General features: G+C 45.4%; 1 protein-coding gene across 1 annotated transcript in view; it reads left to right on the top strand.

Annotated features, from left to right (window-relative positions):
* Positions 1-24,412, top strand: part of LOC138514489 (platelet binding protein GspB-like) — a 1,350,980-nt gene that overhangs the window by 1,242,382 nt on the left and 84,186 nt on the right. The window lies entirely within an intron of this gene.

The following is a 24,412-nucleotide window of genomic DNA, read 5'->3' as shown; positions in this document are numbered from 1 at the left end:
TGAAGTTGCAGTGTCAGGGTGTGGGCAGATAAGTGGAGCATTTGTGCATCGTGTATGTTTGTAATAATGTGTCTTGTTATGTTTAATATTATTAAGAGTGACACATTCCCCTGTGTGTGGCCTATATTGTTGTGCGTGTTGTGTGAAGTTGTTTCAGTATGTTTGAGTGTTCTGCTGTTTTAATGGCAGTTGTACAATGTATGCAAACACAAAGTGGTGTCTCACGGGAAACTGTAATAATCATACAAATATATTTAATTAATAACTCTTATGCTGGAACTCGAACAGGAATAATTGACTTGCCAAAGCTGGGAAATCGATCACATCCTTTTATTGATCATCAAAAATGTAAAAAATGGCAACGTGATATATAGTTGCCACATACACATACCATATATAAACATGAAACCAACTAATAAGACACATACAAGCATTGCTTTTCACGGGTACCAAGACCACATCGGATATCATAATGTATGTAAACAGTGCTGACAATCAATATGCAAAAATTGCAAAAGGACCACCCTGTAGAACAGATCAAATAAAGTGCAACTATGTAAACATGAGTTGTGAAAATTCGCATAAATATGGAACATGCACACAATACCGCCAATAAATGTGCAAAAACGGGTGAATCCTAAATCCTATCTGTGACAGCGCTCACAGTGACAATGACCTGGTCTACTAGAGGGTGGTTGTGGAACACGCAGTTCAATTATGCTCCTAATTGGTTCCCAATTATCTAATTGACCAATTCCCTTTATCTAGTTTCAACGGAACAGTCCTCTAAAACAAGTGCAAGGATGACTGTCTTCTTGAGGACCTAAAACGTACCAGTGGGATAGTTCCCAGATGTTTCTTTCACTGACGATGTGTATTTCCAGACACAGCAGTTACTCCCCATCGAGATGCTTAGTCTAATTTGCAGAATAAGCATCCTCTGCAAAGACAAGACAAATAACTTGAGCAATTATCCCCTAGTTGTCATGCCACAAAAACAGTTTTCTTACACACACATCTCATCAACGAACCATCTCTCTTTCATTCCCTCTGCAAAGTATGCCGGGCTCTATTAGCCCTTCCTGTTCCTCCCTTCTCCCCTTGTGTTCCTAGTCTCTGCATTACACTTAAGGTCTTTTTTGTTAAGGGTGACCGTGCATGCTTATGACCACAGCATCTTCCCCCTTCTTATCATCTGACTGCTCTCGTCTTTCTTCTGCTGCTCTTTTAACCGTTTGCCGGTTCTTCTGGGTTACCCACTCATGCGGTGGTTTGTCGTCTTCTTTCTTTCCGAGTGGGGTTTCACCAAGCCGGTCGCTGCTTCTCCCTTTGAGTGGACCCCCAGTGCAGAGTATTGGTGTGTGCCACTTCCGTGTCGTTTCCTTTCTAGTGCTGTGCAGATGTTCCTCTTTAATCTTTCCACTGCCTTTATCCGGCCACTTCTCTCCAGACGATGCTACTGCTTTCACTATCTACTGGTTTCCCCTTTGCAGGTTGCTAACTCCCCTCCTTGGTTGCTGCTGTATGTTCAGCAGGTTGTGACCCTCCTCCATTCATACCTTTGTCATTTGTTCTTGTTCTGTTTTAGAGGCTTTTTCTCCATAGTTACCCTTTTTAGTGCCTTTCACTCTAGGAGGTTGCTGGGCTCATTAGCCGTATTCACTTATCCCTTTCCTTCTTGTATTTCATCTTCCGCCGTTTTGACCCTGATCTTCTTCTGTGATCTTTATTAGATCAGTCGGTGGACCTTGTGTTTCCTCTGGGACTCTCCCTCTTCTCTCTTTCCCATTGGTGATTCTTTCCTATTGTTCCCTTTCTTCTGTGGCAGATCTCTGTTCCTTCTGTCCTTGACCCTTATTCATGCTGATTTCTCTCTTTTCCTCTGCCTTTAGGAGCACTCCCATTTACCCTGGACCCTGTTCGGGCCTTATCACCATGACGTGAGTTGGCGCCCATGGTACTTCTTCGGGCACAATTGAAATAGCAACGTTTGGTGGATCTCTTCTTGGGCGCTCCCTCATACTGTGACGTCTGTACGGCAGGGAATTTTCCATTTCCTGGATTGTGGTCATAGGGAGTCCTAAGCCCTCTGGGCTTCTCACTGCACGTTCCTTTCCCAGTGTCTGTGAAGGCAAGTGGAAGAGTGTGCGCTCACCTCTCCTTCTTCCTGCTGTGGGCTGTCTCTGTATCACATGGCCTGCTGAGCTGTTAATGGCCTCTTCAGGCCTCTTGAAAGAGCAGTCCCCTGTTGGAGCAGGGGACCTCTGAGCCCTCATCTTAGGTAGCGGGGCGGAATGCCTTCAATATAGTATGCGTGGGCCTTACCGTACCGGAAGTGTTGATGTACGCAGCCTCTGGCGTGATCCCTACGCTGCTGCCTCTGTTGTTGGACATCAGGGCTGCAGATTCTTCTGTGTTCGCAGTGGGCAAATTTGTTTATTTCTAGTGCTGGCAGTGCCGGAAGTTGGGATGTGAAGGGGAGCGTGAATCTCCCTGTCCTTCGGCGGGCTCCTGGCTTTCTAGTGTGTGATGGACTGCCTGTCTCCCCTAAAGGCAGACTTCTCTCTTATTCGTCCCCGTCAGACTGACGGCTCCTTAGTGCAGTGGGCTGCCGTCTATGTCCTAAGCGGCGACCTGCCATCGATATTCCATGAAATGGCCTGGCGTCTATATTCCATGTAGCAGACTGCTGTCTATGTTCCATGCAGTTGACTGCTGTCTCTACTCTGTCCATATTCCATGCGGCAGACTGCCATCTAGACCTCTCGCGCTGTGGCCCACCTTTCATCACTCATGCGGTGGACAGCTATTTTGTACCCATCTCATGCAGTGGACTTCCATCTGTCACTCTGCCGTTTTTTTTGTTGGGGTGCTGTGTGGAGGGTTGCCTTATCACACTAGCCAAACTCGACAAATTGTACTCCAACTTCACCATTGACAAGACGACCATCCCTGTCTCCACATCTGTCAAGACTCTAGGTGTTTACATGTACTCAACATTATCTATGACCAGACAGGTCAGCGCCATCACTTCCGCCTCAGCCCACACCACCAAACTCATCAACACAATTAAACCATACTTATCGAAGCCAAACTTCCTATCGTTAGCCAGAGCCACCATTGGCACAAAACTAGACTACTGCAATGCCCTCCTAGCAGGCACATCCACATACTACATTAACCGACTCCAAGTCACGCAAACAATGCCCTCAGAGCTGCCCTGAGCCTTTCCAAAAGGGAACACATCTCCCTTGCCAGACAGGAAGCTCATAGGCTACCAGTTGAAGAGCGCATCACATTTAAAATCCTCACCTTCACCCACAAATGCCTTAACCTGACAGCACCATCATACTTTGCAGAGACTATAACTAAATCCATCTCAATAAGACCCACCAGGACTTACTATGCCAACCAACTACACATTCCACGCATCAACAGAGCCAAAGCTGGAGGGCTGGGGTTCCCCTACATTGCTGCTAAGCTATGGAATGCTCTACCCCCGGAGATTAGAGCGGAAAACCCTCTCCTTGCCTTCCAGATCAAATCAAAACCTCCCTTTGTATATAACCCTCTGTATGTTCTTGCCCTTGCAAAAGATTCTATGTAAAACTGTATGCATGTAACAGAATTTGTTGTCCTCTTTCCATTGCCTGTTACCAAGCTTTCTTGTCTGTAACAAGCGCCACGATGCCTCCGGGCTGCTGCACGCTCTACAAATCTGAATAAATAAATAAACAGTGCCCCTCACTGTATACGCTCTTGCTGGGAGCGATTCCCCTTGTCGCCAGTTGTTTTGTCCAGTGGTCCACCAGGGAAGCGCCCCTCTTGTGTACTCTCCAGCATTCCCACGCATGCAGCCAGTGTAACAACAAACCATGGTGTCATTGGATGATTGATTGCAGTTTGCAGATTTCTGTCAGGTCTATGGGACTTTTTTCTCGCTTTTCCAATAATTTCATTGACGCATTACATGAAAAAATGCATGAAATAGTGCAACTTTCTTTTTTCACTTCACATGGGATTCCTTCTAAGCACTGCAATAATGGATGTTTTTTTCAACCAATTTACAGGTATTCAATGTATTGACTTTGGGAAATAGACTTCCGGGGTGTCAAACCTGTGAGTGAAGGTTGTGCAGAGATCTGTGTGGCCAGCGTCTTATTGACCTGTCAGACACCAGAAACAGTATTGCCCCTCCGATTTCCACTCCCTGATGCCTTAGTGGCAATTATTTTCTAAGTTAGCTGTAATGTGGACACAAAAGCCTGCAATGTCCTCCACTCTCTGTCTTCCACCTGCAAGCATCAGGAAGTCCCAGTCAGTTTTTTTTTTCCTGCAAATGTTCTAGTCGTGAAAGTATGGGTTCGGGTGGGTTATGTGGAAATGGGGCAAGGCCCCCATGGCCAAACCAGCATGGGATGACTTTGTGGGCCACTTTGGAACAATTTTATGACTTAGCCCATGGTGCAACTGGTAGCTTTGGTCACTGCTATTGGCCCAGTGACTTTGAAATGCACTGGTTGGATCACATTTCCCAACAATGCATCCTCGGGCATGGGTAGGAAGGTTTGTTGCAAGTAGCCATGAACTGTTCTTTCCTACTTTGGGACATGGTTTGTTTACCATGCCTTTTTGGGCCATCCCACCAAACCCTATCATAGGTACTGTTATGCATCTATGCACGATCCCGCCATTATACACAAGATGGATTCACATTTCAGCATCTTATGGATACATACCACCACGTTGTTGCCTTAAAGACATGCTGGCCTTGATAGGGGTGCTATAAACACCATGCATCTGGCTACCAAAGCACATTCCTGACTCTGCTCTAGTCATGGCCTTCCTCACATGCATTCTGTGTAGGTGCCTGGTGAAACAGAAGGCCCTGACTAGGGACATTATTTTACCTTCTGCTCTTCTTCAGATCCCAATGTCCACATGTTAGTTTGTCTGTACTTGGGTGTGGACCTAGTAGCATTATATTTGACTTGCTTATATTCAGCCTGAGATAGTTTTCCACACAGCATGTTCACTCCTGCCTGCAGCAGCGGCAGACTGGGTACTTGGATTCCATTACCTATTCCAAACCTGCGCGGATATCCACCGAGGCTTTCAGCAAGGCCTCATGAACCTCAGTCAGCCTGCTCTGGAGATGGAAGGCTGGCCGATGCATCTTCCCGAGGTTTTGGCTCATGTAACAGTCCTCATACACTTTAGGATTCTACTGCCAGAATAACTGCAGTTTCTTACACATTATTCCCGTGAGGTCCTTCCTGGAGCAGCCTATCATTATATCTTTGCCTCTACTGCCAGGGATTACACCACAAATGTAAGGCTTTATTGAAGGAGACAGAGTGCACATGTTAACGGGCGCCATTTTGAGAACTTTTGACACAAGGCATTGCATTGCCTCGTATAAGGCAGATCCTGTGTTGTTCTAATGCTTCCACAATGCAGGCTAAACTAAAACGCCCTCAGAAACCAAAACGAGCTCTCCAGCTGCCCCCTTCCCACTAAACGGCGATTATTTTATTATTTTTTTTTATTGTGAGTGGAGACCATACCCGTTTTTATTGGGGAGGGTTAGTCTCTTGCCTGGTAACTATTTGCCTGGTTGAGGAAGGTGGAGTCAGTGAAACCTAAAGTACAGCCATTGTGGAGTGGGTCAGCCCCCTTTTTTTAACTCCTGCTTTTCTGTTAGATATTTTGCCAGTCCACTGCCAACAAACACTGATCAAGAGGCATCATGCATCCCCAGCGCCGCGGTTGTGCTGTTAGTGTTGTTGTGCTGCTAGTGTCGATCACTCACCCCTCGCTGCAGGCCAATTTTGGATGTGATAGTGGTGGTTGCAAGTCTACCCTGCCCGCATATCAGTACAATACTACCGACAAGGTATCACGCTCGGACCCACAGCCGTCTCCCATCTCCGCTTGACGATCGAAAGATTCTTCTGAAGCGATGGGTCGTTTGCATAGCTTGCTAGTTTGTCAATGAAGCTCCATGCGCCCGCTTCATGGAATATGTGCCTGGTTCAATGTGAATTTGCAATGATAAAAAGTGACTTTGCACTGCCGACACAAACCCCGCATCATGGAACTGTGCAAAAAGTACTTTTGCAGTGCAAAGTCATTACTATGGGCCCGCTTCATGGAATATTTGCCCGGTTCAAAGTGACTTTGCACTGATAAAAAGTAACTGTGTTGACAGTGCAAAGTCACTTTGAACCGGGCAAATATTACATGAATCGGCCCTATATGTCGGCAACTCAATCACAGAGAAAAAAAGAAGCTCAAATGGTTGCTACTGTATCAAGGTGCTGACATGTTTTTTTCTGCATCTCTTGGACTTCTTTGATGACATTTTTAGTGGTGATTTTGTACCCTCCCTGTGCACTGAAACCTCCTCCCTGTCGGTACATTTGCAGACTGCTCGCTGCTAAAGCCCTTCTTTCTCTCCCTCCTCCCCTCTTGCTACTCAATTTCCCTGTTTCCCGCCCTCAACGTTTTAAATAACGGCACCCCGCTATGTTCTTGGAGCCGATAGACAAGCATTCTATGCCATTTCAAACATATAGAAATTGAAAATGATTAAAGCAAGTTCAAGAAGTGCACATGCAACTAAAACATTCCTTTTCCCTTGGCTTTCTGGCTTAAAATATATTGATTATGTGGAGGTCAGGGTGAATACTTCACAGGTTAAGCACTCACCCACGAGATACGGCAAGCCTCCACATGTTAGAACTTCAGCAAGCCGCACTCAGCCCTTCATTCTTCTGAGGTCCATATACCAGTATATTTGGTAACAATACCAGCTATGCAATGGTAGCAAACAAAGAAGTATGAATCCATAAACACTCTTCCTTGCTTCGCACACAGGAAGATTATTTAAACTGAGCCTTGAAAACGCGCTAAACTGATGCGAAACCTGTTTTCATTTGGCTTGCTTTCAAATTAGACTTGAAATATGACGGTGCTGATCTTCAAGCACTGACCCTTTTCCTTCAGATGAATTAATCCGTTTGCAGAGGTTTCGAGTCCCTTGGATGGCACATCAGCACTGCACAGCCCTCTAGCTTAACTAGGAGCCTGATTTAGTGAGGAGCTGAACCCTCCTCTGCCACTTCCCATTAGATTACACTGGGTTGAACTTCCCTTATACCAGAACCATTTGTCATGAATGCAGTTAGACAACATACCGTAATGCTGCTGGATAGCCACGGGGTGCAAGAGAAATTCCAAGTACCATCGTGATGTAGTGTCAGGACAGACAAGGGTACATGTTTCCATGCCACGTTTGACTGTTTTGACTGCAGGCTCCTCAAATTCATTGTTCCACTGTAACCAAGGAACGTGCACCTTTGTCTGTTCTGCTTGGGAATGTTGACCAAGTGCTGTATGTGTAAATCGCAATCCTTCAGCTTTCTGTAACATGCACCACGATGCCCCAGGGCCGCTGTGCACGATATACATTTAAATAAATAAATGTTGTTCCTGGTACTAGCATTTGAGAAATAAGAGCCTTGTTCTTGTGTTACGAGAAAGGGAGATCTGGGACAGGAGGTAATCCATGTCACTCTTCTTCAATCACCAATCTTATTTGACCAATGCTCTGTCTTCATGCAGATCATGATGAAATGCAAGCTTTGCTATGGATCTTCCTGAGGTTTGGATCGTGATCTACTGTAGCCGCGAAATTGGTGTTTGAAAGATATCTCTGTGATTATTTTACTCTGGAGCAGTGCACATCTCTCGGCTATGCACTTTATTTGAATTCCGCTTTGGGAATTGGAAGGAAATGTCCCCGTCGTGATGTTTACTTGTCGGCGGCTCACTTGATCTGTGATATCCACACCCTGGAGTTTTGCACATTCTTTGGCTAAACGTAAATGCTCATTTTCGTAGGTTAAACAGGATCTAACAAGAAAATTAACTCGATTACACCCCTTACTCTTTGTCAAAAAATGTTTAAAGTGGTCCTGACCTACCACAGGAAGATGTAATGGAGGGTTAATCCATGTTAAGAAGCTATATGGTTCTTCTGTTTGTATGTGTATTGAAAAGAACATTTTAAATAAGTACGTGTTTTGTTTTTGTATGTATTGGCCATTGTCTTTCATTTTGTTTGGACAATGGAATAGGTGTATGGGCGGTATTCTGGCTGTCTGAGGTTTGTCATTTCATTCCATCTATTTTTACTGTCAACGTTTTTTAACAATTTTGTACGACTGGATATGTTTCTGTTAGAGAAACACATTTTCTGGATCAAACAGAGTTGACAGGTCTGTTGCAATCTTGTAAAGTACACAGATCCTGTGCCAAGCTAATATTCACTGTACAGCTCCATGTTAATATATGCATCTTATAATTCCCAGGTGCCGATTCAAAATATAACTTCTGTCATGGCCATGGTATCAACAAACAACTCAGGAGGTTGAGTTCGACCAACTTTATTTTAAAACACCAAATATCCCAGTATTTAAGGTGGACTGGATAAAGGGATTAAGATGCTTACAAAGAAACTGAAAAAGCATGGATGCCAACGTGTTTGAGGACTGTAATCCATCAGTCCATCCCTCACTGCGTTGAGGTTCCACTACCTGGCGGTCAAACAAAAGTGACTGCCAATCAATGAGGTTTTTATTTTCCCCTGCAATTGTTTCCTGGTTAATTTTGGTTCCTCTGTTTCCATTTCTGTTGTCTGGCATTAACCACTGTTGCTGTAGGCAAGATACTGAGCCTTCTTTTGGGGGTCCTCGCCACCTGCTGTACTCCTGGAGTTCCGACTTCTTTCAGGTCTTGCCATCGTTGCAGTCACCTTCCTCCAGATCTCACTGGATCCAGTTAATCGTTGGAATTGTGCCTTCCATTGCTGCCACCCACTTGTGCCATTGCCATCATCAGCAAAGGGTTAACAGGTGACCGTTCACAAGGACATTTCTACTGTCCCCTTCCTGCATTGCTACTGACTTCCCCCACCTTCTGCCTCTACTTAATCCTCAGTGCCCAATAATGATCGGGTATACTTCGCTTCCCCTTCTAGATGATCTTCTAGTTCTCCTGGTGATTGTGGCTGCTCATCCCTCTAGAACCTCTTTCTCTGTGCTTATGCTATTCTTTTACTCTTTGTTGCTCCAGATCGCTTCATCTTCACCCGTGATCCTCGCTGGGCCTCTCCCGTCTACAACATCTCCTTTACATTCTCCTTCAGTATCTTCAGGTCGTATGCCTCTTCTTAGTCTTTCTCTTCCCTCCATGGCTTTCTCACACACTTTCCTCTCTCATGCCTTTTCTTGGGCTACCTGCCTTTCCTCTTTCTGTTATGTATCTTGGATACTCTCCCCTTCACCGACTCTCCTCTTTTTTATTTGCTCCACTCATTTACTCCCCTTGCCTGCTCCATTCTTTCCTGTTCCCTCCACTGTTTCTCTGCCCACCTCAATTGTTTGTTCCTGTGCTCTCTGTTGTCTTACCTTCCCCACCTCCTCTGTTCTTTCTTGTCTTTGTCACTGTCTTTCCCTACATCCACTGCCCAACTTCTTACTTTCCCTGACTCCTTCATTCACTCCTGTCTTCCCTGCTCCCTTTCTCTCCCACCTGTGCAGCTCACCACTGTTCACACTCCTCTGCTCTCTGCTCGACTCTCACCCTCCTTGCCAGCGCAGTCCTCTCCTGCTTGTTTTCCATGCCTTCGCGTGCTACTAGTGAAAACAGCACAACACTCCTCATCCCCATCACACTGTTTCGGTCCTTCAAGCATTATTTATTGGACTGCTGCTCTGCCCCTTGGCCTGCAAGCAGTAATCTCCTTTCAGCTATGATGTGTGGTTGACGCCAGATTTGGCTGCCCAAAATCAAATTCTGGCCCACAACAGAAGGTTGTGAGGCCTCCCTGAGTAACTCAGCTTTCTCACCTTTCAAAACTTCTTGGTAGCTGTTGTGGTACATGGAATTACCCACATACCACTAACTACCAATCTCCGCCTTTACATTTCTAATACACAATAGGATGGTAGAAGCGGGCCTGGGCTTCACATCCACGCTTTTGTTTTTAATTAACATTTTACCTTTCTTTCCCTTCCTATAATGGCTGCCACTGGCTGGCAGTTCAGGCGTTCCCCTGATTGGCTACTTGTATCATGTGGTGTCCCCAGCGGACATGTTTGGAAAATAACATAAACCAATAGAAAACATACCGTCACCAAGAGTTGAGGAGGGCATTGCTCTTCTTCAAGGCCTCACTGTCAGGCACGCAGGGAAGGGCGGGTCGACAGATCTGGCAGTCATGTAATTAAACAATTTAACCATAACTGTTAACTTTAATTTCCTTGTAAAACGCAACATGGTAGAAGCGGGTGTGAGTTCATGTCCACGCTTTTGTTTTTATTTAACATTTTAACTTTGTTTCCCTACCTATAATGGCCGCCAATGGCTAGCAGTTCAATGATTCCACTGATTGGCCGTATTGCAACATTTTTGCTGATTTTCTTTTTTTTGGAAGTTGTTTTAAGGTCAAAATATTATTTGAATTTCCTTGTATTTGCTTGTAGGTGCTTCTGCACATTGATTTTTTCTGGACATCTTTACCTTTTATTTCCTCCATAAACTAATGCTGTAGAAGCGTGCTTGGGCTTGGTGAGCCCGCTTTTGTGCTTATTCAACAGTTTAATTAACTTTGTTTCTCTTCTTGTGATGGCCACCACTGGCTGGTAGTTCGGGGATTCCCCTGATTGGCTACCTGTATCACCTGCCCTCCCTGGCTTTGTTATGTCTCGGATTGTTTCTACTGCTAAAACGATTTCCATGTATTTTATCCACTTGGCCTTGATTCTTCCTTTTCTAACCAAACTATAGACACTATTTTCTCTCTACTCATCTGATGAGGTGAAGGGAGAGGACGTCAATATCTGGGCTGATTGCCCCTCTCTGTCCACTACCAATCATATTGATAATATTATTGATAATATGCTACTTTCAATCTTCCGCAATTTGTCTGTGGCCCCACCCAGCTGGCAAGCCATATTCTTGAACTTATATTTGGATACCCAAATCTCATTACCCGGGACCGACCACTATTAAATATCCATCTCTATTTCTCTACCGGCCACACTCTCAGATTTCACTCTTACTTCTTTTCCCAGTAAGTCTTACCATTATTTTTCTATGCCGCTTAGTAAGAACCCACCGCCATGCTCTCACAACACAGAATTGGGTCTCTTGACCTCCATTTTCTGGATCTCGGAAGCCTCCGATGCTCTTCCTCCAAATAATTACATCCTCTGCCTTTCTTTACCACCACCGACCTAAGTGGTTTACATCTGAACTTTCACTGCTTAAATCATCTACAAAATCTGATGTACATTGCTGGCGATTCTCTTATGCAATACAGGATACACTGGTATTCTGTACTCATCGAAAAATATTTATGAATATGCTATTTCTCAAGCAAAACATCGTTTCTTCTCTGCATGTATCACCACTGCTGACAATACCCACATGGACATTGTTTCCATTCTCAAACGTATACATCTGATGATGTCTTCTACCAATACTACGCCCTCCTCTGAGTTCTGTGACCTTCTCTCTACCTTCTTTCATGATAAGTTTGAATCCATATTTTCAATGTTTTCTACCACTACTGCTTCTCCCTATGTGGTGACTTCCCTGTCACTATCCCCTGTTCCTTTCACTGAAAGCTTCTCCCATGTAACTGCCTTGGATCTCTACTCCTGTGTTTCTAAAATTAAATCTGGATAACCTCTTGACCTGTGTCCTGTCAAAGATATGCCCTTATACTATCCACTCAGCCCTTCTTCTAGCTCTCAATGTTCTGCATTCTCTCAAAGCTGTAGTGCTTAATGCCCCCCTTAAAAAAAAAACTATTTTGGGTCTTCTCCATGCCAGCTGCCTCCCAATGTATGTTCTTCCTACTCCATCTAAACCTCTGGAATTGGTAGTCACAAGTAAGCTTCAATTTTTCACTGAAGATGTCTCACATCTTCACCCTTTTCAGTTCTGTTTCTACCCAGGCCAGGGCACAGAAACTGTCCTCCATTTGATCACATCTCCTTTGATCTTCATGGCAGCAGATTTGTGAGAGTGGCCATGCTCAACCTTTCAACCGCCGTCAACACCCTTGACCATTTACTAGATAGTCTTCTTCTCAAAAGAACCTACAATAGGTAAGGAGGCTGGCAAAAGGTGGCCGGTGGGGAAGAAGAGAAGCAGGTGAAGAAGGCTTCAGAAGTGGAGGGGAGAAACCTCAGAAGGGCTAAGGAGTGAGGAGGAGTTGGAGCCTAGTAACAATGTGGTGAGGAAGAACAACAGAAGCAATGAGGTGGCCGAAACAAGAGATTTTAAGGGAGGAGAAGAGGATTACATTCAGGAGGCAGCGGGAGGAGAAGACACAACGGAAGTGAAGAAGGAGCAGGCAGACCCTAATACTGAGGGGTGTCCGTGGCAGAGCTGTAGTGGTACGAGCATGAGGCAAACATTGAGGAGGTGGATTAGAGAGGAAGAGGAGAGCATAGGCCTTGAGGTTCAAAACAGGTCCACTTAGGCACAAGACTGCTATGACTTGTCAAGGAAGTAGACGAGGACTGGTTGTGGGGGACTAGAGTTAGGACTTCAAAACAGTGTTAAAGAATTCATCCCACTCCAGCTCACAGAGGAGCACTCATGGTGGTATATATGGGGCTCACTTCAGCCCCACCCAACCTAGCTTCTGGTTCTATCCAGGCCTGCTGCGCAGGCACACGCAGGGCCTAGAGACCCAGGCAGACAGGTGAGAACAGGGCTTCAGTCTACGGAGCAAATATCCAAGACCAAAGTATGAGGAAACCGAACCAATCAAGATTCTTCTGAGAAATAGAGGAGGGAGAATCTATCCCGGGAAAGGATCCACGGATTGAGAGTTGGGAAACCCAGACATTTGTTGAATAAAGAGACTTTCTGTTAGACCTATGATATGGTTCTTGGAACTGCAAAGCAAAGATAACCTGTTGTTCGCTTATTCTCCTTATCCAGCCCACTGGAATTATAGTCCTAACGAAGATCTTTGTCCGTTCATCCCTAATCTCTGTGTCCGCTTTATATTCAACCTACTTGTCTCCATGGCACCGTCCACATACTGCTTGCTAGTATGAATTCACCCTCACAGCAAAATTTGCACCCGCTTTATTAAACATATCCCTTGGGTCATAACTTGCTCTACAACCTCCTTGGCCTTGACTTATTTGGCATCTGCATAGCGACTTTGGGTAGGCAGCCGTGCCTTCGACTACAATGCATACCTCTTCTAGCCATTGCAATTAATAGTATTAAGTATGGCGGTAAGTCAGAATAAGGCCTGTATACTCCATGGTCCCACTCACTATTCGTTAAGTTTTAAATGAAGGCCAATGCTTTAAATGAAGGCTGATGCATTGTGGGATTGTTGTTTTATAGTTTTAATATGTGTATTTGTTGTATCAAAATTGTGTTTACTAGTGCGAAAGGAGGGTAAATATGCATTCGTATGAACTTAAAAATAAAAGATAAATAAAAAGAAGGCCTTTTAAGTTAAAATATAGTGCAAGCTTGACACCGCCTTTGAAAAGTATTTAGCACAGTTCATTTGCGTGCTGGACCGAGCAGAAGCGTTAATCAAACTAGCAAAGTTTAGAGTTTAAATCCGAGACTGCACCTCCTAAAAAAGAAGTTTGGCAAAACATTACAAAAATCAGGTTTCATGGTCTATGGTTGCTGTGTTTACAATGAGCTGAACTTGCCTCCTTTTTGTGGTGTACTCCTTCGTGGAAGCAGCTTGCGTGCCATCTGAACGCCGCCACAGACACATGGCATTCCTGGCTTACGCTCTCAGACCATTTTTTCATAGCAAACAATTATCTTGTTAGCGTTGCCCACAATGATAGCCATTAGTCCTTGCTGTACTTTGGAGGGGAGTCATTTGCATACACCCAAAATATGTTTTCCATTTCAGCGTCGTGGCACGTTGCCGGTTTGACTGTTAGTCCTCAAGCAAAATGGAAAACATTTTATTTTTAATTGCAACTTTTAAATTGTGTCTTCTCTTAAAAAGTTAACATTTCCACTGTGCTAATAGATCAGAAATTCATAACAAAAGTATAGTAATACTGTATATATGTATATTTATTTGTACTCTGTGCAAGCTTTTTTCGAATATATATATATATATATTATATATTCTCTGTATGAAAGATTAAATGTACATATTGATTAGGCGGTTCTGATTGTGCAAGAATGCAAATTGGCAGATTACCTTCTTTTTATTTTGATTATAATGCACCGTAGCCCGAAGGCATCAGGTAGGCTTGCTTCAGTGTTACATGTGAGCGGCCCCAGTTAGATACAATTGCTTAGTTACAGTACATTCTCATAGCTTGATAGTGTGATGCAGAGCAGATCCAAAACATTACTGATGGCGATGGTCAACCAGATCTTAAGTATAGTCTTCACTGCCCCAGATGGGCAGGGAACAGCAGTGAAGCCTGTGCTGGGTACTGTAAGAGGATTCAATTCAACACTACAGCTAAGTCAATGCCTAGTCTGGGATACTGAATGGAAACCCTTATTGATATATCTTTATGTCCAGTTCATGCGTTCTGGATGACTACCCCTATATAACACCCCTCTCTTGGAATCCCCCTGACCCCACTGAGCCAAGGAGTAGTTCTGTTTTGCAAGTTAAAAGGTTTATTTGAGAATTTAAACAATATATATATATCACACTTTATAATAAATTAATAATTGAATATCACACTTAATCTGAGCAGTAATCAATAATGGATAGTCTGGCACTAGCACACTTGTGAATAGGAACAGAAGAATAAGGTGGTAGAGAATGCTTTATATAAGTTCAGATGGATGTAATGTTGAATGAAAATGCAATACAGAAAATACTCAATATGATTTCAACAAAACAATGTAATCACTTTTCTCTGGCAATCCCCTCCCCCCCTTTATGTAATGCAAGGAAATGGAAGGAAATCACACAGTTCTCAGAAATGCAATCAAATGTAATCCCGTTCACCCCAGCAAGCTTAGACTACAGAAGTTTAGAAACACAGGCCCAAAATGCTTTTATATGTGCTGGCAATGAAGTGAAAAATATGCTAAAATGCTTTGAATTCTCTCTAGAGGTTCAGGGTGAGTGAAATATACTTGGGATGAGTTCAGGCTCACTTTAGCAAGGAAAGCAAAAAAAAACTGCTGTTTTCACACGTGGAGAAATTTGCAAATTGCGGCAAATTCGCGAGTGTGTTTCTCGCGATTGCGGCAAAGGTGTATGGGATAGGAATGCGATTCTAGGTTCGTTGAAAAGCTGAGATTCTAAGCTTTCAGAGGAAAGTTACTGCAAGTCTCTAAGACAAACGGTCACGGAGATATGAGCGATTTTGTGAAGGTTGTTTTTCGGATTTGAAAAACTGAAAAGTGACAGCTTTGCAAATGACAGGTGACAGTTAGGAGGCAGTTCTACTTAGTTAAAATAATCTAACGCAAGCTATTTTAATCTAAGAGATTGGTTCTGCACAGTTCTGCTAGGTACTCACAGTATATTCTTGAATTAAATGGGCCTCGCCACGGATCTGGTCAGGTTTTAGACTGGACTGGTCTCTGCACTTCACAGTGATCTGGGTCAGCTCTCTGGTTCTGCTAACAGTGGTCTGGGTCAGCTCTGCTCTCTCTCTGGGCACAGCACTGCTTCTGGATCTTTCTGCACAGCTTTCTCTGGAGATTGGTGGATTTGAAGTCTGGATCTTTCTGCACAGCTTTCTCTAGAGATTGATGGAGGTAAAGTATGGATTTTCCTGGCAGAGCGTCCCGCAGCAAATGGATTTGAAGGTCTCTATCTGTCCTGACTGTCTGATTTTATGTGTTTTGAAAATGGGTGTGTGTGCAGCATCACTGGGCTCTACCCCTCTCCACTTGTCATTGGCCACTTCATCCTCTTCCCCTTGATTGGGGGAATGAAATGAAGTGTCATCATGATGAGGTCTGTTTATGGTACAGAGAACCCACCCCTGTCAAATTACACACAATCTATATTTTGACCCAAAAGACATATTTGCACAGGTACACATTTGTTTAAAATTACATGCACCCATCACATATCACAGGAGGTATACCCTGTCCAAATCTGCTCTTCCTGGGAGCTTGAATTCAGAAATGGCAACATATTTCACTTTTTGGTCAAGTTACCAATATCAGATTCTTACTCAAATTTACCCAAATGTGTGCAAGGCATGCAGGCATTGATTGATGAAGTATCAGACTTTTCACATGCAGACATTTTAAGTAATACCCTCTTAACTGCTAGTTTGCCCCCAGAACATCACACAAATTGGAGTTTGGGCTTGAATTGAAGGTACATTTTTTAAATTAAGGCTCTCAAAGTTATACATTTCTGTCATTTGATTACAAAGAGTTATCAGTGTTTCTGTAAAATATATATTTTGCTTTCAATTCAGTTCTCAGTGTGTTGGAGTCCGCCTCCAAGACTTGGGTGGGTCAGTCACATGTGTCTTCTGGCAGGCAGGCCTTTGTTGACAGGAAACAGTCAAAATCAACATATCCTATTCAATTGCAAGAGCCTATTGTGTGGTCTCCAGGAGGCTCCCAGCCAGTCTGCCTTCTATCAATCAAGAGGTCATGTGAGATTCTAACTCCTGGTGTGAATCTCTAGAGGTGAGAGGGTTTCCCAGGCTTCAGGCCTCTGGGAACAGCAGGTGGCTAATTTTTAATTAAAATGCAGCCTTTGAAGTCAGCTGAGTCAAATCCCTTTGTCAGCAACTGCACTCAGTTCTCCTGTCAGAGTTTAGACCGCTAGCGCCGCCTTGAGGATTTTGTTGGTACTGCATGCAATTTTGGGATCTTTCTTGGATTAATGCATTCTAAACAGGAATGGTTCTTACATGGTAGTAAATCCTTGCTTAACATTGTTTTGATGGGGGCTCCTTACAGTAAGATGGTTATGTGGAACCCCACAAAAGGGTTGAATCTTTAAAGTGGTCCAATGAGCCACGATTTCAGCAACTTTTTGACATCAGTAACAGTGGATTTTGTTAACAAAGATCTTTCTTTACACTGGTGGTTGGCAAGTTAGGTGACCATTTTGGTGTGCGCACAAACTGCGTGGTTCTCCTGGATTCTGGCGCACTTGTGGGCTTTTGGCCATCTTGGATTTTCTAAGCCCACAGCACCAAATGTTGCAGCATGATAGTCCAAACGTGGGTCAGGACACCCAACAAGTCCCCCCACGTGACTGCCCTTTGAGTTTGAGTCGATGGGGAGTCAGGTGCACAAGGGTTTTGACCCACGCACTGGTCTGTCCGCATAATCTTCTTCCAATTCTGCAAATGGCACAGTTCAGCATCTTTTCCTCCATCCGGTACTGATCGATCGGTTCTCCTCGCCGGTCCTGATGGGAATATTGGGCGGTACCCCGGGCCCCTTGCGTCTCTGCTCCCGGTCTCCGGATCGTCCTCCTTGGCCCGTCTCCAGGTTTTCTTTCTCCTAGGACGACAAAGGAAGTGCGGCACTACCTATTCATAGACATTTTTCCCCCACCATTGATATAGTGGGGTGGCATATAAATTTATAGTCAAAACATATGAACATGCACATTTCTTTTTGCATTCAAAAACGAAAACACCCACATTGAGAAACTCAGAATTGGATAGGCGATATGTAGGATATTTTAAGTTAGAACTGAATTAATCTGAGACAGTATCCTCTAGGATTCCAGAGGATTCCTCCAGTTGTTGCAGAGTGTGCCTGGGATGGCAACACTTCAACTGGTTAATGTGGACCCACTTGTCTTCCCCCTCTGCCAAACCGCCTTTGGGGATGCGGATCTTGTAGGCCACAGGGGAGATTTTGTCTATAATCTCAAAGGGTCCCTTCCATGTAGGCAAAAATTTTCGCTGTTTGGCCTGGTTCCTTTGGAAATTGTATAGATAGACCCGGTCCCCCACCTGATATTCCTTCCTGGAAGTCTTCAGGTCATAGTGGGTCTTCATGCTATCAGCTGATCTTTCTAGATTCAGCTGAGCATAAGCAAAAGCATGTTGAAGGTGTTTCCTTAAATTCTCCACATACTCATGAGTTGTGGAGGCATTTATCAGTGTCTGCTCTTGGGTCCTGTAGAGCAAATGCTGAGGAAGCACCATCTTGCGCCCAGTCATCAACTCGAATGGTGACATTTTAGTTGCAGATGAAGGGGTAGATCTGATGGCCATTAGGACCAGAGGTAATCGGATATCCCAACTTGGCCCAGAATCTGCCACAAACTTCTTTAATATGCTCACAATGGTTCGATTATATCTCTCTACTGCCCCAGAAGAAGCTGGCCTGTAAGCAATATGTAACTTCCTTTTGACTCCCAGTATCTCCCACATCTTTGTCATTACTTCACTGGTGAAGTGGCTACCCCTGTCTGACTCAATCCTTTGAGGTAGACCAAAACGGGAAAAGATGTGGTTAATCATCAGGGCAGCTGCGGTTTCTGCCTTGCAATTTGGGGCTGGGAGACATTCCACCCACTTTGTAAACAAGCATGTCACAGTCAACATGTACTTATTCCCCCTAGCAGAGCGAATCACGGGGCCTACAAAGTCAATTTGTAAATCTGACCATGGCAGTGTCATCCCCCTCTTTTGGAGAGGCGCACGGTGCGTGAGGGATGATGGCTGAAATTGTGCACACACAAGACACCCCTTCAAGTATTGGTCGAGGTCCTGCCCCATGTGTGGCCAGTATGCAACCTCTCTTAAGATTTCCAATGTTGTGTGAAACCCCCTATGACCGGCGGTGGCCGCATCATGGGCGTGACTTAACATCAGGCTTCGGAATGAGGTAGGAACCACCCACTGATCGTGGCCAGCTTTGGATTTCCTTACCAGCAAACCGTCTTGGATTCAGAACATTTTTGGACATTTCATCAACACTCTTAGGTCCTCTTTCCCAATGTAATCGGTATCCGTCAGGGGAAAGTTCTCAGGGTCCTCAAGGTGTTGGTAAAATTTACCAATTATTGGATCCCCCTTCTGAGCGGTAATCAAATCAGCATCAGGGGTCTCCTTGCTCCATTGTGCAATTGAAAGGTCATTGTGAGCATTTGTCTGGGACCTAGTGATAGCAGTGACCTGGATTTCCTCCAACAGGGACTCAATCTCAATTAGATCCCTTTGGATGGCCCCGGTTTTGGCCAGCTGATCAGCTAAGTCATTTCCAGTTTTGTCTGGTCCCTCTACTTTGGAATGACCCTTGATCTTTTTCCAATAGATGGTCATCTCATTCGAGGTGACCAGATCATCAATGTTTTGGATCAACTTCCCATGTTTCAAGGGTTTGTTGTTAGCACATAACATGCCTCTGGTTTTCCAATTAACCAGGTGCTCCACGAACCCGTTCCGTACATAATCCGAATCTGTGATTATGACCAGTTCGTGGAGTTGATGTTGGACAGCAGTGAGGATGGCCTGATGCACAGCCATCAATTCTGCCACCTGACTACTTCGGGGACCAATTTTGTATCCAGCGGAGGGTTCTGGGGACTCATTCACCCATGCATTCCCTACGCTGGCCACCAGTTCTTTCTCCCCGTCGTTGTCAACATGGTAAGAGCATCCATCCACATACACAGTGGGCATTCCCTCACACTTGTCTTCTTCAAAGACTTTGTGGGGGGAATTAAGGTATGCCTTCATGTTGTCCTTTATTTTTAGACTTTCGTCCTTGAGACAGTTTTCTCTGGCACAAGCATGCAAGTCAGCCAGACCTTGCGCGAGGGGACTCTTCTTGTTTTGGCCATATCTGACCTCCACAGGAAAGCCTTGCATTGATAGAATCCAGGAAGTAATTCGGGAATTACTCACATTTCCGGCCCAGATTCTGTCACTTTGGAGATATTGCAGAGGCTGGTGTGGCGTCTCCACTATGATGTGTTCCCCCTGGATAAACGGGCGGTAATTCTTCAATGCCCACACCGTTGCCAGGAGTGCCTTCTCACAGTCGTTGAATTTTTCCTCCACAGAGGATAAAGTTTTGCTCGCATAGGAGATTACTTTATTGAACTTGTCATGCTTTTGGTATAATACCGCCGTCAAGCACGTATTAGAGAACCCCGTCTCCAGGAAGAACTCCTTGTTTCTGACAGGGTAAGCTAGGCAGGGCGCTTGTGAGAGGCTTCTTTTGAGTTGTCTTACTGCCTCGGCTTGTTCTGGACCCCATTCCCACTTGACCCCCCCTTCAAGAGATGAATCAGGGGTCTGGTGATCTCTGCGTAGCCCTCAATGAACATTCTGCTGTAATTAGTCAGTCCAAGGAGGCTCCTTAGTTCCCGCAGAGTTGTGGGGTCTTTCAGTTTCTGAAGTGCTTCCACTTTCTTTTCCTGGGGACAGAGACCCTGAGGAGTAATCTCATGCCCCAAGAAATTAACACGGGTTCTACACCACTGTGCTTTCTGAAAGGAATGTTTTGCTCCGGCGGCCCTCAACTGGGTCAGAACATAACGGATCTCCGCTATGTGTTCCTCCACAGATGAACTTTTGATGAGGACATCATCTACATAAGCCAGGTTACCCCTCGCACCCAGGTCGGGCATGGCCTTATGTAGGAAAATGTTGAATTCATTGCCGGAGTTGAGGTATCCGAAGGGAGTCCGGGTCCATGTGTATTGCTGGCCCCCAAAGGTAAAAGCCAGCTTGTATTGGTCCTCCCTACTGACAGGCACGGTCCAGTATCCATTGGTCAGGTATATTGCAGTGAATACCTGTGACCCCTGAATCTGGGCCAGCCCTTGGTCAATGTAGGGAAGAGGCCATCGGGAAGTATGGACCCGTTTGTTGAGCTCCCTGAGGTCGGCGCAAAGTCTCCACTGGCCGTTTGGCTTCAATATTCCCAGCACCGGATTATTGAAGGTGCTGTGGACTGGACGGATTATTCCCCGGGACTCAAGTTTCTTAATTATTTCAGTAAGGGACTCCATTGATGCGAGAGGCAAGCGATATTGCTTCACAAACACAGGAGTCATGCCAGGGTCCGTGGGGATTGTTGTTGTGTGGATGTCAGTGCGACCACAGTCATAGGAGTCTACCGCAAAGAGATCTTGGAAATCCAAGAAAACTTGTTTCAACTTTTGCTTTTGTTCCAGAGTCACACAGGCATCAGCTAGGTTGACTCTCTCTTCCACCATCTGCCTGAAGCCTGGAAAGACTTCTGGTTTGGCTATTTCAGCGGCCTCCGCCAGCTGGGTGGAGAAGTCCCTGGTCAGAGTGCTGATTTGGACTGGGGGCTTCAGGTGGGAAAGGCAGCCCTCATGGACCTGGAAAATCACCTCATCCCTCCTGAAGTCACAAGTCACATCTTCCTTACCATAAGGGCAGGAAGTGTACACCAGGAAGTTCCCCCCATGCCGGGTAAAAATCCTGTCTGGTGTTGTATTGTCATCACTGTCACTGTCAAAGCAGTCCTTGGGGATTGGCCCTAACAGTTCATTACCTAAATCAATGGAAAAATGTCGGTTATCAACCGCCATTCCAATAATGGTGCCTGCGGCTACAGTAATACTCTTTAAGTCGCTGTTATCCACCTCTATTGGAATGGTGTCATGTTCTATGTTGACTAATGGAGTTGGGTTTACCCCCAACCCTTGCTGTTGGAGAGAAGCGTTTAGATGTATGTAAGCATCAGGGTTTTGCAGATATTGTCCTCTTTTAACTTTCACTTCCAGGGAGAATTGTCGGGTCCTTTCTGGGATGGTGACTTCCTCTTTGATCTGAATTTCAACTGCATAAGGTAGCAATTGAGCTGACCTAAATGCTTTTTCTGGATCATCAAAGCCCTTGGGATTATCCGCTAATCGGGACCAAGCTTTGAAGTTTATTAGGTCCAAACTAATGGCAAAGCGATTGAGAATGTCACCGCCTAAGTAAAAGGCGGCAGGGACGTCTTGCACGACCCAACAATTGTGGACTATGCTCTTGTTGCCAATGGAGATTTTGAGCATACACCTGCTTGTCAGGAGATGTTTGGAATTGGGTGCTTCCAGGTCCATTTCCCATTTGTCTATCAGTTTGAATGTGGGAATGGCTGGATCTTTTGGGAGTTGGCGAAACATGGCTTCGCTGATGAAGCTCTTACCATTGTTCACGCACAGTCGAGCGAGAACAGAGTCCTTCCCATCATTTAACTGAACAGGGATTAACAACTGCTCTCTAATTTGCTGAATATCAGCCAGGCTCGGAGCTGATTTCACATCTTTCTGGACTATAGGAGTGGGAGTTTCTGATTGTGGATTAGTAAAGAATTTCAGAGTGTTTCCTTCCAGCGTGGAATACCACTTTAAACTGGAAGGGAGGTTGATTTTCAGAAATAGAGAGGACCACCCATCACCAGTCTGTTGTCCTACTGCTATTACCATCACGTCTGGAATTTGGCTATTCTGGAAGTGAAATTCTACTTGGTCAGATTTTTGTTCAACCATGTGGCAGGTGCCGTTTAAACTAACATGGTTGACACTCTGTTTTAATTTTATGGGTCGGCTAGTCTGGGTCCAGAGGACCTTGTTTACACAATCTATTAGGGGTAACAACCTTCTCAGGAGGTCATTCCCTAGTAAACAAGGGGTGCCCTCTGGAGTCACAACTATGACCGGGAGTTGCAACTTGTGTCGCCCAATTTTAATGTCCAAATCTGCCGCCCCCTCGACGGGAATTTCCTTCCCGTCAAAGTTCTGGAGTTTTCCAGGAAGTGAGGTGAGAGGAATTTGGTAATTCTCTCCCCTTCCTGCATTCAGTTCGTCAAAGGCCCTTCTGGACAGAAGGGTAGCTTGAGATCCAGTGTCCACCAGTGCCAAAATTGTACCCTGCCCCTGTACTTGTACCGGGGCATAGTATCTTCCCTCCTTCTCCTCAAGGGGGCACAGATAATGCACATTTTTGGACAACTGGTGGGCTAACTTTCTGGTTTTGGACATCGCTAGGGAAGAGATTTGGGCAGAATTCTGTGGAGAGCCTTGGGAATCTGAAAGAAAAAGTTGGCAACTGGAGATCAGAGCCATTGTGGGTTCCCCTGGCTCCGGTTCTGGGCCGCCACCCCCTTTTTGGAGGCAGTCATCAGGATGGGTTTGAACCAGGGTATTTTTTTGCTGTTGGTTCTGGGATGAGATGGTGGGCGGCGTTAGCTCAGTCTCCACATCTCCCCAGTCTGGATTGGCATCCCTAGGGACCCATTTTTCTTTGGGATGAGTTCCCCCCTCTCTGAAGGAGAAGATCCTTTTCCCAGGATCCTCTGAGGATCCCTCTCCCTCAAATTGGAAGATCTGTACCTCCTCCTCAAACTGAGTCTGTTTGGGTCTTTTGTTTCTCCTACCCCCCCTCTGCTCCTGAGGAGGCAGACTTTCAGGGGCAAGAGATTTTGTTTCCGGTTCCTGGGTTTCCCGGGGCTGTTTACGAGTGAGGAAGGAAGCTTCCTCCAAGGCTTTACATCCCCCTTCCCTTTGTGCCTCCTCCCTGGGAACCGGTGAGTTATCGGGGTGCTGCCCCCGTCATTGTTCTGGAGCACCAGGTCCAGAGTTTGGGGCATTCTGTGCCGGCATGCCCATCTGAGGGTTCTGCTGAGCCCTTAGCACGCGACCCAGCTCTTGTGCCATGTTCTGAATCTGGCGCTCTAACTGGGAAACCCGCTCAGGCTGATACGGGGCCCTGTTTTCTCCCCTGGGCTGATCCCGGGAAGGGTAGCTATCCCTTCTCTGGTAGTACCCCGGGTTGGGAAGATTTGGGTACCACTCCACCCTTGGCCTCCCCTCTCCCAGATTAGGTTGTCTGGGCTCAGGGAATTGGGGAAAGAAGGATGGATGATTTTGGGGTTGGAAGTTGGGTGGATACCTGGGGAAAAAGTTCTGCCCAGGATTTGGAGAATTTCTGCCCTCCGTTGGGATGTTAGGAGGGAAGTTCCCTGGGTTAGGTGCTTGGCTGGATCCCCCCCCTTGGGCTGGAGGAGTCCACACATAACCCAGGATGGGTCGATTTCCCTTGTAACGGGGACTTACATAATCAGGAGAGTGAGGGACCCCATTGGTGGGGCTGCCTCCTTGGCTCCCTGTCTGTGACTGGCCCGAGGACCTTCTGGGCCTAGCATTATTAGGTGCAGGTAGGTTTTTAGGCCCCCCTATCTCCAAATCCAAAATGGGGGTGACCTTTACTCTGCCACCTTGGCAGCAGCAGGGGTGCTGTTGGTTTTGGGATTTTTCTGGGTATTGCTTTTATTTTCTATGGGCTTCTGCACCTCATAGATCCAGGTAGCCTGTTCAATGACCCAGTCTAAAGATCTTTTCTCATGAAAATCTCTCACGAGCTGGGTCATTATATATTTGGGCAAGGCATGGAAA

Source organism: Ambystoma mexicanum, chromosome 12 (assembly GCF_040938575.1).
Source record: "Ambystoma mexicanum isolate Mex_15411 chromosome 12, UKY_AmexF1_1, whole genome shotgun sequence".
Lineage (NCBI taxonomy): Eukaryota > Metazoa > Chordata > Amphibia > Caudata > Ambystomatidae > Ambystoma > Ambystoma mexicanum.
This window is presented reverse-complemented; position numbering and strand designations above follow the sequence as displayed.